The 13,164-nt window shown below is 39.1% G+C and overlaps 2 protein-coding genes across 6 annotated transcripts in view; one reads left to right on the top strand and one right to left on the bottom strand.

Annotated features, from left to right (window-relative positions):
• Window positions 1-13,164, top strand: part of Fas3 (fasciclin 3) — an 81,728-nt gene that overhangs the window by 31,472 nt on the left and 37,092 nt on the right. The gene's annotated exons all lie outside the window — the stretch shown is intronic.
• LOC138912018 (uncharacterized) overlaps window positions 1-13,164 on the bottom strand; it is an 84,733-nt gene that overhangs the window by 71,164 nt on the left and 405 nt on the right. The gene's annotated exons all lie outside the window — the stretch shown is intronic.

The following is a 13,164-nucleotide window of genomic DNA, read 5'->3' as shown; positions in this document are numbered from 1 at the left end:
ATTCTATAAATTTTTAAATCCTTACTGTTTTTAATTCAATATCAGAAATAACATTATTTTAAAATGATAAAAATATATTTCAAATATTTAAAAACACTTTATTAACATCTCCTATCCATTTCCTTTCGTTACAGGTATGTGTTAGCTCCACCAAGTGCCAAATTGGTAAATGATTCCTTTCAATTGAGTTATAAGTGAATAAATAACGCGTATAACTCAAACATTTGCTCGATTGCAACTTAAACTTCAACTCTGGTGGGCCGAAACGGAAAAGTGCAGAAGGTGCGGAAGCAAAAATCAAAAATTCAAAAGAAGAAAAGTAAGGGGGATAGTGAGGTGTAGCAGCACTTTGCTGCCGGGCAGCGTAAAAGTGAAAAGCGAAAAACAAAGAAAAATCTTCGCGCCAACAATTAAAGCGGCGAGCAAAGGAAAAGTGCGGGATAAAGTGGGAAAAATCGAGGGGATTCCCACTCAGCTGCAGGCCATTTCTGGACAATTGGGTCAACAGGGGCCATCAGCAGCGCCACCTAGCGGCGTTAAGCGAATTACAAGCAAAACAAGAAGAAGTGCCGAGCCAAAGTGGCATAAAAATAGAAACCGTGCTCAGACGCCGAGGATTGCATACAAAGTGCAGTCTCTGTCCATAGATTTTACCCCCTACCACCGAAACACATTTTCCTCGCTTTTCTTTCCACCGCTGTCTGGTGTTTGCAATTAAAATGAGGCCAAGAATGGGAGCCATAAAAATGGTAACCAGAAAGTAAGTTTTCAGGTCTGCGCGACCAAATGAAATTAGAGAAAAAAGCAAACTATAGCTTCGCCCCCTCTCTTTCGCCGTATGTGAACGTCTCTGGTGCTGTCTCTTTCTTCGGTCATGCTTGACCGTAAAAATAGCGTTCCTGACACAGAAACGTGCCAACTGGTCCAACACGCATTCTCGACTCTTCACGAGCCCCGAACTCCGATTCCGCACTCCAAACTCAAAACCCCAGCGACTGTGACTATGATTGTGGCAATGATGACGGCGATGGCTTTCACATTCCAGCGGCTGCGATGCTCTTCACTTGACCAAGTTAACTGGCATCCACTGACAGAATTTTCCTGTCTGAGCAAGACTGAATAAAAATTGGGGAGGGGTTTTAAACTCATTTAGTTTATTGTGAACTAAAAAAGACATCTGCAATTTAAAATGGGAAATGTATAATTGGATCCTGATTTATTTTGTAATCTTTTTTAATTTTTTGAAATAAAATATTAGATTTTTTCAGTGCAATTTCTGCTCTAGCCAGACCACTTAAACTGAGCCTGCGTTGGCACTCAGGCCACTTTCCCGGCAACCTTCCTCTCCTTTTACCCAACCTCCAGCCACTCTTAACCCCCAACCTCCCACACACAATTGCAGTTTATTGGATTCCAGGGCGAGTTATCCTACTGTCGCCTGTCGTCGGTTCAATTTTGTATTTTCTAAACATTTTTACATTCCATTGCCTCGTTTCTGCCCCAATATCCGCGCTAAAACGCTTAACGCTCTTTGTTTGAAACAAGTTTAGTGGAAGTGTTCAGCTCGCCGCTTCGCGGTCAAACACTCTTTGTTTGCATTTTCCTTTTTCCAAACTCACAGACAGATAGTTTCCCCCACAGCAAACACTCGCTTAGCGTAATTAAAGTTTTGGGGTTTTCCCGGGCGAAAGCAAATGAACATTTTCCTTTTCTAGTTTTGGTGTTTGTTAGGGGAATTAATGAAATAAGAATTGCCTTATTTTAATGTGCTTAGATAGAAAGTAAGTGCTAGAGAATGATAGCAGTTAATTTCTTAAAAATATTTTTTATTTTTAATGCGCTAAATCCTCAATCCTCAGTTTTTAAATTTTCCTCAAGTTTAAAGTGTAAGTCTTGTAAGGAGATCAGATTTATTTTGGCAAAAAAAATGAGTTTTCAGTGGTTTTTATTAAGGAAAATCCGTCCAAACTGTCAGTTATGCAATGATAAATTACCTCAGCCGAGTAAAGTACCAAAAAAAATGCACCATAAAAACGCAAAAAAAAATTAAATTAATTTAACTCCCTCACTTTTATGAAGAAGCAGCGCCCAAGTCATTAATTAGCCTTGCTTACTTTTGGCTAGACACGCACTTTAATAAAAAGGCAACCAAATAATAAAAGGAAAAAATCTACAAGAAAAATATGCGGTCATAAATAAAACTCAGCTTAGAGCTCTTCGGAAATATTAGAAGCTAAAAAGTAATGAAGGAAACAACAATCGCTGCCAAATTGACTTTCACTTTAATGATGTCTTTAGCAATAAACTCGTAAATTAATACGAAGAAATAAATGGGATAAAAGGGGAAAGGGTGAAAAAGCATTGGTTGTCAGTGATAATTTATTTATATTTTTTTGTCGGGAAAGAGAAAAACTTTCAAATTTAAATATATGTTATGCACGTGCATCGACTGCAGTTTTCTGTACCCCTTTTGTTTACTTGGCCGGTTTTCAGGTTTTCTGGTTTTCTTTTTCGAATGCAGACCATGACTTTCAATGGAGGAGAGGTTCGGATCGGCTGGGTTCGAGTTCGGATTCGGGTTTGGGCTTGCAATCGGAGTCGCCATTGTGTGCCAAGTTAAACATGCAAATGTTTCGCCCAGAGTGTCTGCCCATGAGTTTGCCATTTGTCTGTCGGATTTTCCGAGGGGTTCCGTGTGCTGGGGCCATAACCATAACCATAACGATAACCCAAAGGCAGGCGCAGTGTCATAAATGTCTTGTCCATCAGTACGAACAATTTGGGTCACAGTGTCTCTATACATATATCCATCCGACATTCGGGACGCGCCTTCTTTTTGTCAGCCCCTGACTTCTGGCTTCTCCCCCTGCCAAAAATTGACACTTGGACACTGCAAGTTCGGGGCTTTGATTTGGCCTATTCATAACAGCCGCACAGCCCTCCGATTGAGTTATTAATGCTCATTTCCAACCAACTTTGGTTTTTGGGTAGGCCATATTTCGTCCAGATTTATGACTCTAATTAGTTAAATATTTTTCTCTTTTTGTTTTGTGGCTCCACAACATGCAATCCCCAATCCCAGTTCAGGACCTCGTTTGATTTATGGAACACATGTTGGGAGAGGAGCCTTTCTCTTAAATACTCCACTATGGCTATTTGCACAAAAATATGATGTTGAGTGCACCAAAAAACGGTGTTAATTGCATGGCGTTAAAATAGCCAGCGATAAAAGCGATAACACTACAAGTGATAGTTGAGAGAAAAAGAAAAAAAGTTGAAGCACTCTTAAACTGTCATAGAAAACGGGAAACATTTCGAAGTGTTGCTATAAAAGTTAATGGGATTTTTTTATGATATTGGTGAATTCAAAGCAAATGCACTCTTAAAAGGGGTTCGTTTTATTTTATTTTCAAAAATAAAAACAAAGAAGAAAAGTCAAAAATTTACGAAAGTAAAAGGGATAAAATTGTAGCCTAGTAAAATAACTGCAGATAATACCTGCACTTACTGCAATACTAAAATCAATAGAACCCGTAAAAAATACATAATTGTACCTTTAAGAATTTATACAATTTAGTATTTACTTTAGCCAAAAAACAAATTATATTTTATTTTTTTTTTAATTAAGTTGTTTCACATTTTAACAATTACAGGAAGTATATTTCATTCATAACATAACTTCAAGTTACTATTCAATCCATAAACTTATAATCCCAACCAAAATACCTCCAATGAGGTAGGGTAAACACACATTCCACATGTCCATTGCGAACGCTGCTGTTGCAGGAAGCATTTGCCGCCACCAACATGCAACATCGACAGCCACAGCAACAACATCGGGCGATTGTTCAAGGTTTTTGTATAGAAAATATATATTTACAAAGTGGCATTTGTGCGCTTGTACCACCTATTATTAAATTTTCCTTTGGCTCCATGACTTTTGCCGAGCGTATCTTACGGCTATTTGTTGGACGTTGTCGGGTGGTTACCATTATCATTTGTTGCCTGGCTTCACTTTAAATAATCGTTGGCTCTTCAAAATTGTTTTGTGTTTCGCTTGTATTTTACTTTTTCTTTCTTTACCTTTTGCTGTGTAATTTTTATCAAATTTCTGATGCTGTTGTTGCTGTTGCACATTGTGCAACATTTGTGGGTTTTTCAGGCAAGGGGACAATGGAGAAGATGACGTTGATGAGCTTTTTATGGCCGGGCCATTAGGGGGCGTGGTCGAAAGGGGGGCCGTCGCATTGTTTTGTGAGGCATTCGTTGTCGCTGTTGCAAGTTGCAACATTAGCTTCTCCTGGCCATGGTTGTCATCTTGATGTATCTCCCTCCTCGCAACCGGTTTGGGCGTGCCAGTTTGCGTGTGCCGGCCCGAACGTTTAACGATCTGTTTATGGGGCCTCCACTCGCAGGGTTCCAGCTCCTATACCTAAACCTCTTTAGGAAACCCTTTATTTTCATTCCACCCTTCACTTGGCAATCAGCTACTAGAAATCTAAAATTTTTAGTTCTGTTCTCCATCGTTCCCCGTTTTTTTCTTTGATTTTCAAGTGGCCAGCTTTGAATAACTCAAGCCGCATAAATTCAAATGAAGCACTCCAGCTGGAGGCAAAGCATATGTCGAAAGATTTCCAAGAGATTTCTAACAATAGTTGTCCCTGTACAATAGTACAAAGTTTTTTTCCTTTGCAGCCTACCTATTGCCTTTGTCATTCAAACATTCTCATCTTATCCGGTGATCTTCTATCTCTGGTCTGACAGACATGAGCCGCTGCTGCAGTTCTTAGATTTTTCTCCTTTTCCCATCGATGCTGGTCGATTTTTACAACACTCTTGATGGCTAGTGTTGGCCGAGAGTCAATAATTCTACAAAAGAAATCGTTGCTTCCTTTGGGCACCCACATTCACCAACACGCTCGATTAAAGCTGAAAATATATATCTCCAGCTCGCCCTGCTTTCCATTCATCTTTCATTTTCATGCACTTGGCATTTTTTTTTCTCCTTCATCGCCCTGCTTTGTTTGCTTCCCATTCCCAATCCCAAACCCCTTTTTTTTGTGCCGACCGCATTCAAATGCTCTTTCAATGCCAAAGCCTGCCTCCTTTGCATTCCGGCAACTTTCGAATGCCTGCAGTCAGACTTGTCGGCTTAGGCCGTACTCTTTTAGCCAACTCCCCCTTATTTGCACACCCTTGCAACGCCCCTGATTCCACCCCCTTGGCCCTCCTTCAGCCCTTCTTGATACGCTTCTGGCCCACTCCAATTCATTCCATTCTATTCCATTCCATTCCTCACAATGGCCACATACATGCTCTTCATTTCGAATGCTTTTCCTGGCTTCTTATGTGCACGCCCTCACTTCTTACACTGGAAAATTGTCCTACTCAAATGTGAAGTAATAGAGGTCCCTCAAATTGTATTTCTAAAATACAAGATATTTTAAAAATTTATCAGCTATATTAAATACATTAAATACCTACTAAATGTTAAAACTACAAGTATTGTAAAATTATACCCCTGCAGTTTAAAATTTCAACATTTTTCCTTACCTTTTTTTTAATATTCAAAGTATATTGACACAAAATGTACCCCATTTCAAAACTAATGTAAGGCTCAGATGACACATTCAATTTTTAGCCCCAATTTATTGTGACAATTTTTAATTTCTGTGAGTTTAAATAAGTGCAAGCGAGTCAGGATTAATATAATATCGCGCCTTTATCATTGGTGTTATTGGTAGAGCAGTTAAAAATATTTGATTCTTTCTCGCGCTCGTTTGAAGTCCCATTAAAGAAAAATTGCTACAATAAATTGACGTTAAAAATTGAATGTGTCATCTGAGCCTAACACAAACTTCATTGATTTGTTTTTTTCAATTTTAAAATGTTGTTACTTATTTTTTTAGATTTTCCTTTCGTAAAGTTCAGTGTTGGCTCAGCCCGTTTCGTGTCTTGTGAGCCATGGAAGGCATGTAGGCCTTGTAGGTTTTAAGTCCTGCAGCTCGTAGTACTTCCTTCCTGGTTGATTCCGGGCCCGAGGACTGGGAACTGAAGTCAGCGTTCTCTGCAGTTTATTCGTCACTCAAGAACCAAGTTAGGCTGTTCTCGGAAACGTTTAACTCTGTTGATTGATTGCAGTCAGCAATTGTTTGTTCTTTATGCAACATTTATTTCCCGTTATGCGGTTAGTCACAGGTCTTAGACTAAATCCCTGTCCCCCATTTGCCAAGCTTTTCTCTTTTCTCAACTTTGTTTGGTTATGCTAATGCTTTTTTTGTGGGCAAAGTTTTTGTTGCCCCTTGTTATCTTTAATTGGCTTTTGAGTCATTTTATTGTTGGTCGTAACAATTTCTTGTGTTCGTTTCTTTGCCTGTGTGCTTAACATATGCCCATAGCTATAGATCAAGTTACATACAGACATACGGACAACCATGTGCACAATCAAATTGACAGGAAAATACGCCTACAAACACGCCCACAAATTTATAATTGGTTGAGTGCTATCCCCTCTTCGCTTTTAGTGTGTTCAATGATTCATGGCCGAAGATTTGAATTTGTTTTCCAGGCTGGAAAATGTTTTGATTTTCTATTGCGTGAAAAGTTGAAAGGGGAAGGCTAAACTGGCAATTACTTTCTCTGGCTTACAAGAATAAAAAATGTTATGTGAATTTTTAAGATAACATTCAATGGAGTAGTTCTGAAATAGAGGCTGAGGCAAACAAGGATCAGGGTTAAATATTCATAAACTGAGCAGCACAATATTTGTCTAACTTTAGAGCTTAGGGAGCACATGTTTTCTTTTCTTAGATTATTTTTGTTACAACATTTGTTCTATTATTATTCTACAAAGCTTTCTTGTTTTATAAATCTTTAATTAACCCTTACAATAATTTCTACAAACCAATAAAATGGATTTTCATAAAAGCCACCCTAATGAAGCGAGTAATCAACGAGGTTAAAGTCAGACTTATGGGACTTCCTTTCATTGCTTTTTTCCCACTTCTAAACACCATCCAATAAAGTTGCATCGATTAAATTCAAGTTTTAATTAAATCCCGCTTCAACTGCAGAATCCCATAATTAAAAGGTGACTGGTAAAAAACCGGGAAAAAGCACAGCGCACTGCAAAAAAAAAATAATAAAGAAGTAGAGAAGTGGAAATTAAACACTAAACGAGAATGAACTCTGGCCGAGGGAACCGGTGACTTTTTAGTTACGGAAATTGATTGACATAATAAAATAATCCTTGAGAGTTAATTGAAATGGACGAGGCGGCAGAGTGATAAGGAGCGGCAAAGTGGGCGGGCCATTTGATAGACAGCTGGATCAGGTGAGACAGGTGCAAAAAAGGGTAGCACGAAGCAGAGGGTATAAAAATTGCGAGGGCGATGGGAAAAAAATTACAGCAAATAAATGAAATTAATGCGACTTTTATTGAAATGAAATTGGCCGTAAAAACGAAGCTAAAAAAGGCAAAACAAAAGGGAAATCGTGAAAAAGAAAAGAAAAATTCTCAACAGGCTAATAAAAGTCAGAGACGGGCGACTCGTAAATTCGATTAGTCGCCAGTTTGATTCCATTCTACTTAGCAACAATGTAATCTTTAAAGCTGCTCCTCCAATTGAATTCCAAAATTACTTCCCAAAAAGGATTGGGGTTGCCCCGACTTATTTACCATCAATCAACGGGGCAAACAAAGCCAATAGCAAGTTCTGGCCCAGGAAAAACTTGGCTATAATCTGCCCGGGGGCTTATAGTACGAAAATCTTAATTATGCCCGGCTTAATGCCGGAAAAACTTTTGCCACGGTCAGTACCCCGTTCCCCTGCCCCTCTGCCCAGCATCTCCCATGACAACACAACTCAAATAGCAAAACTTTCGCAACATTTTATTTATTTGCCAAATAACAAAATAAAAAAAAGAAAAAAAAACTAAGGAGAAAAAAGAGTTAAAGAGAAAAGTTTAATTTAGAGAACCCTTTTTTCACAAAGCTCTGGAGATTTACCCCGCCGGCAACTGGGAAAACTGTCAACCAATTTTAATTGACTCGCAATCCCCGAAATACAAAACTGCTTAAAAGAGACAGTATCAAATACGCATTACTTTCTGCACCCAATTTTAATTGGCCCTGGACCCAGAACGATTCGAACTCCAAACTCCCGAGTTCGGGTAGGGAAATTTACTTCTGCCCACTCTGGCGTAAAATTAAGGCACAAGCTGTCTTGTGTTTTCCTTTTGTTATTTTTTATTTCCATCTCAATTGCTGCACTAAATACTTTGCACAAACATTTCACAAGAGTGAAGAGCAGCGAATGTGGGAAACCAGTTTTTGCAGCTATCCGGAACCGCGTGTCCCAGCTTAGACATATGTTAATTTCTCCCTGCACTCCGGACAGGATGATACGTTTATCTCCCCTTTCAGCTGGATATGGCCATCTCTCATTGCTTGTTAAATTACCTATATATGCTTATTCGCAGCATTATCTACGCTTGAGTGAGAAAACCGTGGCTAAATCAACATTTGACGGGCATTTGCGAGTTAACAAGTCTCGCCAGCTGCCCTTCGTTGAGGGGATGAAATTGTAAACTAATCTTTAAGGGTTGTGTACCATTAGAGAGGGGCTAAGACTTTAATATAAGTCAATTAAATTATCGGAAAGACAACGTTGTAATTTAAGTTTGTACCTTTGTCTAATTACAATTACAACTATGGGTTAGGAATACAAATTTATATTTAAATAATTTTGGTTAATAGTGGAACTGCCAAAATAAAAAAATTATACTCATTTTCCAAAAAGTTAGACAGATCGTATTGATGAAAATAACCCACAACAAATGGCGCCCACCGAAAAGACTTTGACTGTTTCCGTTAGGATAAATATTTGTATAAGTGAAAGCTACAATGATGGGAAATTTTGTCCCATTTGTTTTAATTATTATGAAAAGAAACCATATTAGAGGCAAAAAACATTAAAAAACATATCAAATTAAATATATGATACCAATTGTGAGGCCGTTCTTTTATTTTAAAGCCAATTTTCTGGGTATTTCAAAGTACTTTTCTAACCTCAGGCCACTAGGTCATGGCTAGATGAATGCAAGTGATCGCCATGATTGAGCACTTGCGATTCGGACTTGGACGATGAATGCGACGAAGACGATGAGTGAGACGAAGATTGGGACGATGACTTCGACTCCGATTGCTTTGAATGTTCTTGCAAGCCAGAGCTTTGACCAATATTGTCCAACTTTATGTGATTCTGATTCAGATTCAGATTCTGTGATGATAAATGACTTTGGGATTCGGAAGTTTGTATTTTCTTGTGCGAACTAGAAGAACTTTCAGATGCAGAACTTTTATGTGAACTGGTCTGTGAGCTCGAACTACCAGTTTCTTGAATTTTTGAGCTTGACCCACTAAGTTGTAATTTTTCTTTCTGAATCTGCTGTTCATGCTGCTTCTGCAATTGTTTGAGATCATTCAAAAGCTGCTGTTGTTGCTGTTCCGTCAGCTTTTGCTGCTCCAGTTCGTGAATCCTTCGAGCTTCCTTCAACTGGCGTTCAGCCAATTCTCGCTTTTCTTGTAATACTTGCTCTTCCTTTAACTTTTTACCTTTTAAAATCAGCTCTTCTACTTGCAAATGTTGTTGGCGAATTTTCCTTTGAATTTCATCCCGTTCCTCTTGCTGCCTCCTGAGTTGCTCCTGCCACAATTTATTCTCTTGCTGTTGCTTGATCAGAATTTTTTGCCTAGCTATCTGTTCTTCTTCTTGCCTTTGTTTCTCCTCCAGTTGTTGCAATATTTGTTGCTGTATCTTGAGTTCTTTTCTGAAAATCAACCGCTTTTCGATCTCCAGCTTACGGTGAAGAGATATCCGTTCCTCTAACTCTCGATGAAGCTGTGTCGCATCAGCATTTTCCACTTTCACAATTGGATCCTGACGTAAAATCTTCAGAGCGTTAATATCAGGCAGAGGTTGAGGCAAGACCAGTACGTTAGAAGGAGGAACCAGGGGCAAGGGATATATCTGTAGATTTGGTGAACCTGGCTGCGGCTGGCTAAGGCCTTTGAGTCTTTCAATCTGCTGCTGTTTTTGATTTTCTAAATTCTTCTGTAGCAACTGTCGAATAATTTGCAACTGCAACAGCAGTAGGTTTTGTAACTTAGCCTGTGACTCCGATTGTGCCTGGGAGGTGGATTGCTCTGTCAACTGTTTCTGTGCGAACTGTCGAAGTATTCGCAACTGCAACAGGAGCTGCTGATTGTGTGAATCCGATTGTGACTTCGTATTGGAGGCAGATTGCTCTTCCAACTGGTTCTTCTGCAACTGTCGAAGGAGTTCTAGCTGCAACTGTATTTGTTGCTGCTGCTGTTGCTGTAATTTTGAATTTGTCTCGGACTGTGAAGCAGATTTTAAAAGGGATTGCAAATGTTTCTGCAACTCCAGTTGCAGAACTAAATTTGTCTCTGGATTTGGTGTTGGCTGAACATCAGGCTTTTGCACAGGCTGGGGTGGTTGGATTACCACAGGCGGCTGCACATGAATTATTGGTTGAATTATTGGTCTTTCATATCTAGGAGGATTAATTAGATTCCGAATATTATCCCGAATTCTTTGAACTTTTCTCCTAAGGAAGAAGGACTTGCTGGGCACCAAAGAACCGAGAAGGATAACTAGAAAGAGCTGTTTATATGTCAAGATCCACATCTTGAAGCTGGGTTCCCTCAAGAAAGCAAAAGGCAAACCGAAAATGTGCTTTATATAGAGCCTCAGACCACAAGACCGTGTAATCAAATAGTCCATGCATAAAGTGTAATTTCTACCCGAAGATAAGCACAATTTTATGCTTTTACATCACAAAAGGTTATAAGGAGACTGAAGAACCTTGATTTTGGATGAAACAAATATTTCGAATGGAATTCAAAATATTTCGCAAAAGCGAGATCAAAACTATCATAAATTTTATGACGTTAAAGGGAAGCAAACGGGTTCGCTTACATGACAATTTAATTTCTACAAATTTGATAAAGTTCCAAGTAACTTAATTCCCATTTTGAACACCGCCAAGCCCATTAACCATCACGGCCAGAGTGCATCTTGAAAAAAGTACAAAATGAAATAAAATGTAAAACGGGCCTGAACTTGTTGAAAAAACTTAATTAAATTGAAAGCATTCAACGATGCAACAACTTTACAACATTTTGCAACATGAATGGGGAAAACCGTATGAAAAAAAACATATATTGATTAATAAAAGGGATGAAAGAAAAAACGCGAAACATGAAATATATGAACTCGCGGCTGAAAATGAAACGCAGTCTCTTCAAGCGGCTGACTCAATATATATTTTCCGAAACTGTTTGTGTAATGTGAGAAAAGCAAAGTTTTCAGCATGATTGTTTTGCGTTTGAGTGGGGTGAGGTGAGGAGGGGGAAACCTATTTGGCTATGACAAAAGTCACTTTTTTGCCGAGACTTAAAGAGATTGCCTGCGGGGCGTTAGTCTATTGTGATTATGCGATGGCATTCCGTACTGACAGCGAACCCAAGGGGCAATCTGCAGTCAAGTCAAGCCACACGGAAGCAACTAGCAACAACTACGGCAGCAACTTGCAACAACAGCAGCAGATCCAGCAACACCACAGTCAACAGCAACTTCAACGCTTCATTACAAAAGTCTGGCCAGGAAGGAGGCGTTTCCCAAAAGAGACCACAGCAAAACGAAAAACCAGATAGTAAGAGAAAGAAAAAGTGCAAATAGCAAAAGTCTCTTTACTCTTGCCTTCATCTTCATCTTATCTGGCAGATACAATTTTCCAAATTGCTGAGTTACTCTCTCACGGCAAAAGAAAAGCAAAACAGTCTGGGGAAAAAGAGACGACTGTTTTAAGTCTGAAGCACGGCAGGTGGCAATTGAAATTATGCAACAGTTTTTGGCAAAGTTTAAGTGTGGAAAGCTACCATGATTTTCCCGCAACATTATGCAATTTTCACACTTATTTTCTTTTCTTTCCGTCTGTGAACCTTGACATAGTTTCATTTAATTGAGCTGAAGAACCCATATAACAGAGTTAACTACACCAGCTGCTAATCAGCCCCTATCTACGGCCCCATCAAAAAACAAAATACTGTTGACAGGGTGGGATAATAACAGGGAGTTAGTTGCTGCCAGATCTAGATAATTGTGGTAGAGTCATTCAATTAAGACATTCGAGAAACTGTCACCCCTGACATTTATTAACTTGCAATTGTTGGTGACAGTTCCTTTGGAGAGTCCCATTGCATTTGACTTCTATTTCTATGTGTGTCCTTTGAAGGTAGCCAGGCACAAGGTTTATGGTTATGGGTTACGTTGTCATGCGGGTTTTGTGGTTTAGCAGCCGATTGTTGTCAGAAAATGAGTGGAAATTGCGGTTAGTAAACCTTTGGGTGGTGACATTGGAATATTTGGAATGGTTCGATGGCGATGGAAAGGGAGTTTGGACTACCGCTGGGCATTTGGATTGAATGTCCTAATGAAATTATTGACGAAAGGTTGTTATCTCTAATTTGCAATTATTATACGAATTCAAAGATCTTTTTACATTTTATTGTAAATTAAATGAAACGATCTGCTAATTTGGGCTTTTCTTTAATTTATCTGAGAGTGCAATCAACACAGCAAATTATGTAAAATCATATTTTATATATCTTAAGAAAGAATTATAGTTCAAATAGTTTAACCAATTGCAAATTATCGGAAAAGCTGCTTAGATTTCAAGCCGCACACAAGCAATTACCTTCTGGCCTCAGATTATGTACATATATCGCCATTAGTGTGTATTTCTCACATCATTACTTTACCTTTTCCCCATCTCAGATTTATTTTCATATATGTATTATGTTCAGATAGATGGCTCTGCTAAATAGTCGTGTTGACAGTTTATCTCGAGGATACCCGCCTCTATCTAATCGCCGGTCTCCAGCTGAGCCAGCATCTGAATTTTTCCTGACGCTGCTTCCACTTGAACAGCAGCGATATAACATGTTGCAACATTGCACACACTTATGCACACCCTCCCCTCAGGCCTTTCCCTCCCAATTTTCCCCAGCCACCCTCTCGACCGCCGAGTTTTGCTAACCATTTTCTGCCTCAAATGCTGCTGCTGCTGCTTTTGCTG

The sequence above is a fragment of the Drosophila takahashii genome, chromosome 2L (assembly GCF_030179915.1).
Source record: "Drosophila takahashii strain IR98-3 E-12201 chromosome 2L, DtakHiC1v2, whole genome shotgun sequence".
In the NCBI taxonomy this organism is placed as follows: Eukaryota; Metazoa; Arthropoda; class Insecta; order Diptera; family Drosophilidae; genus Drosophila; species Drosophila takahashii.
This window is presented reverse-complemented; position numbering and strand designations above follow the sequence as displayed.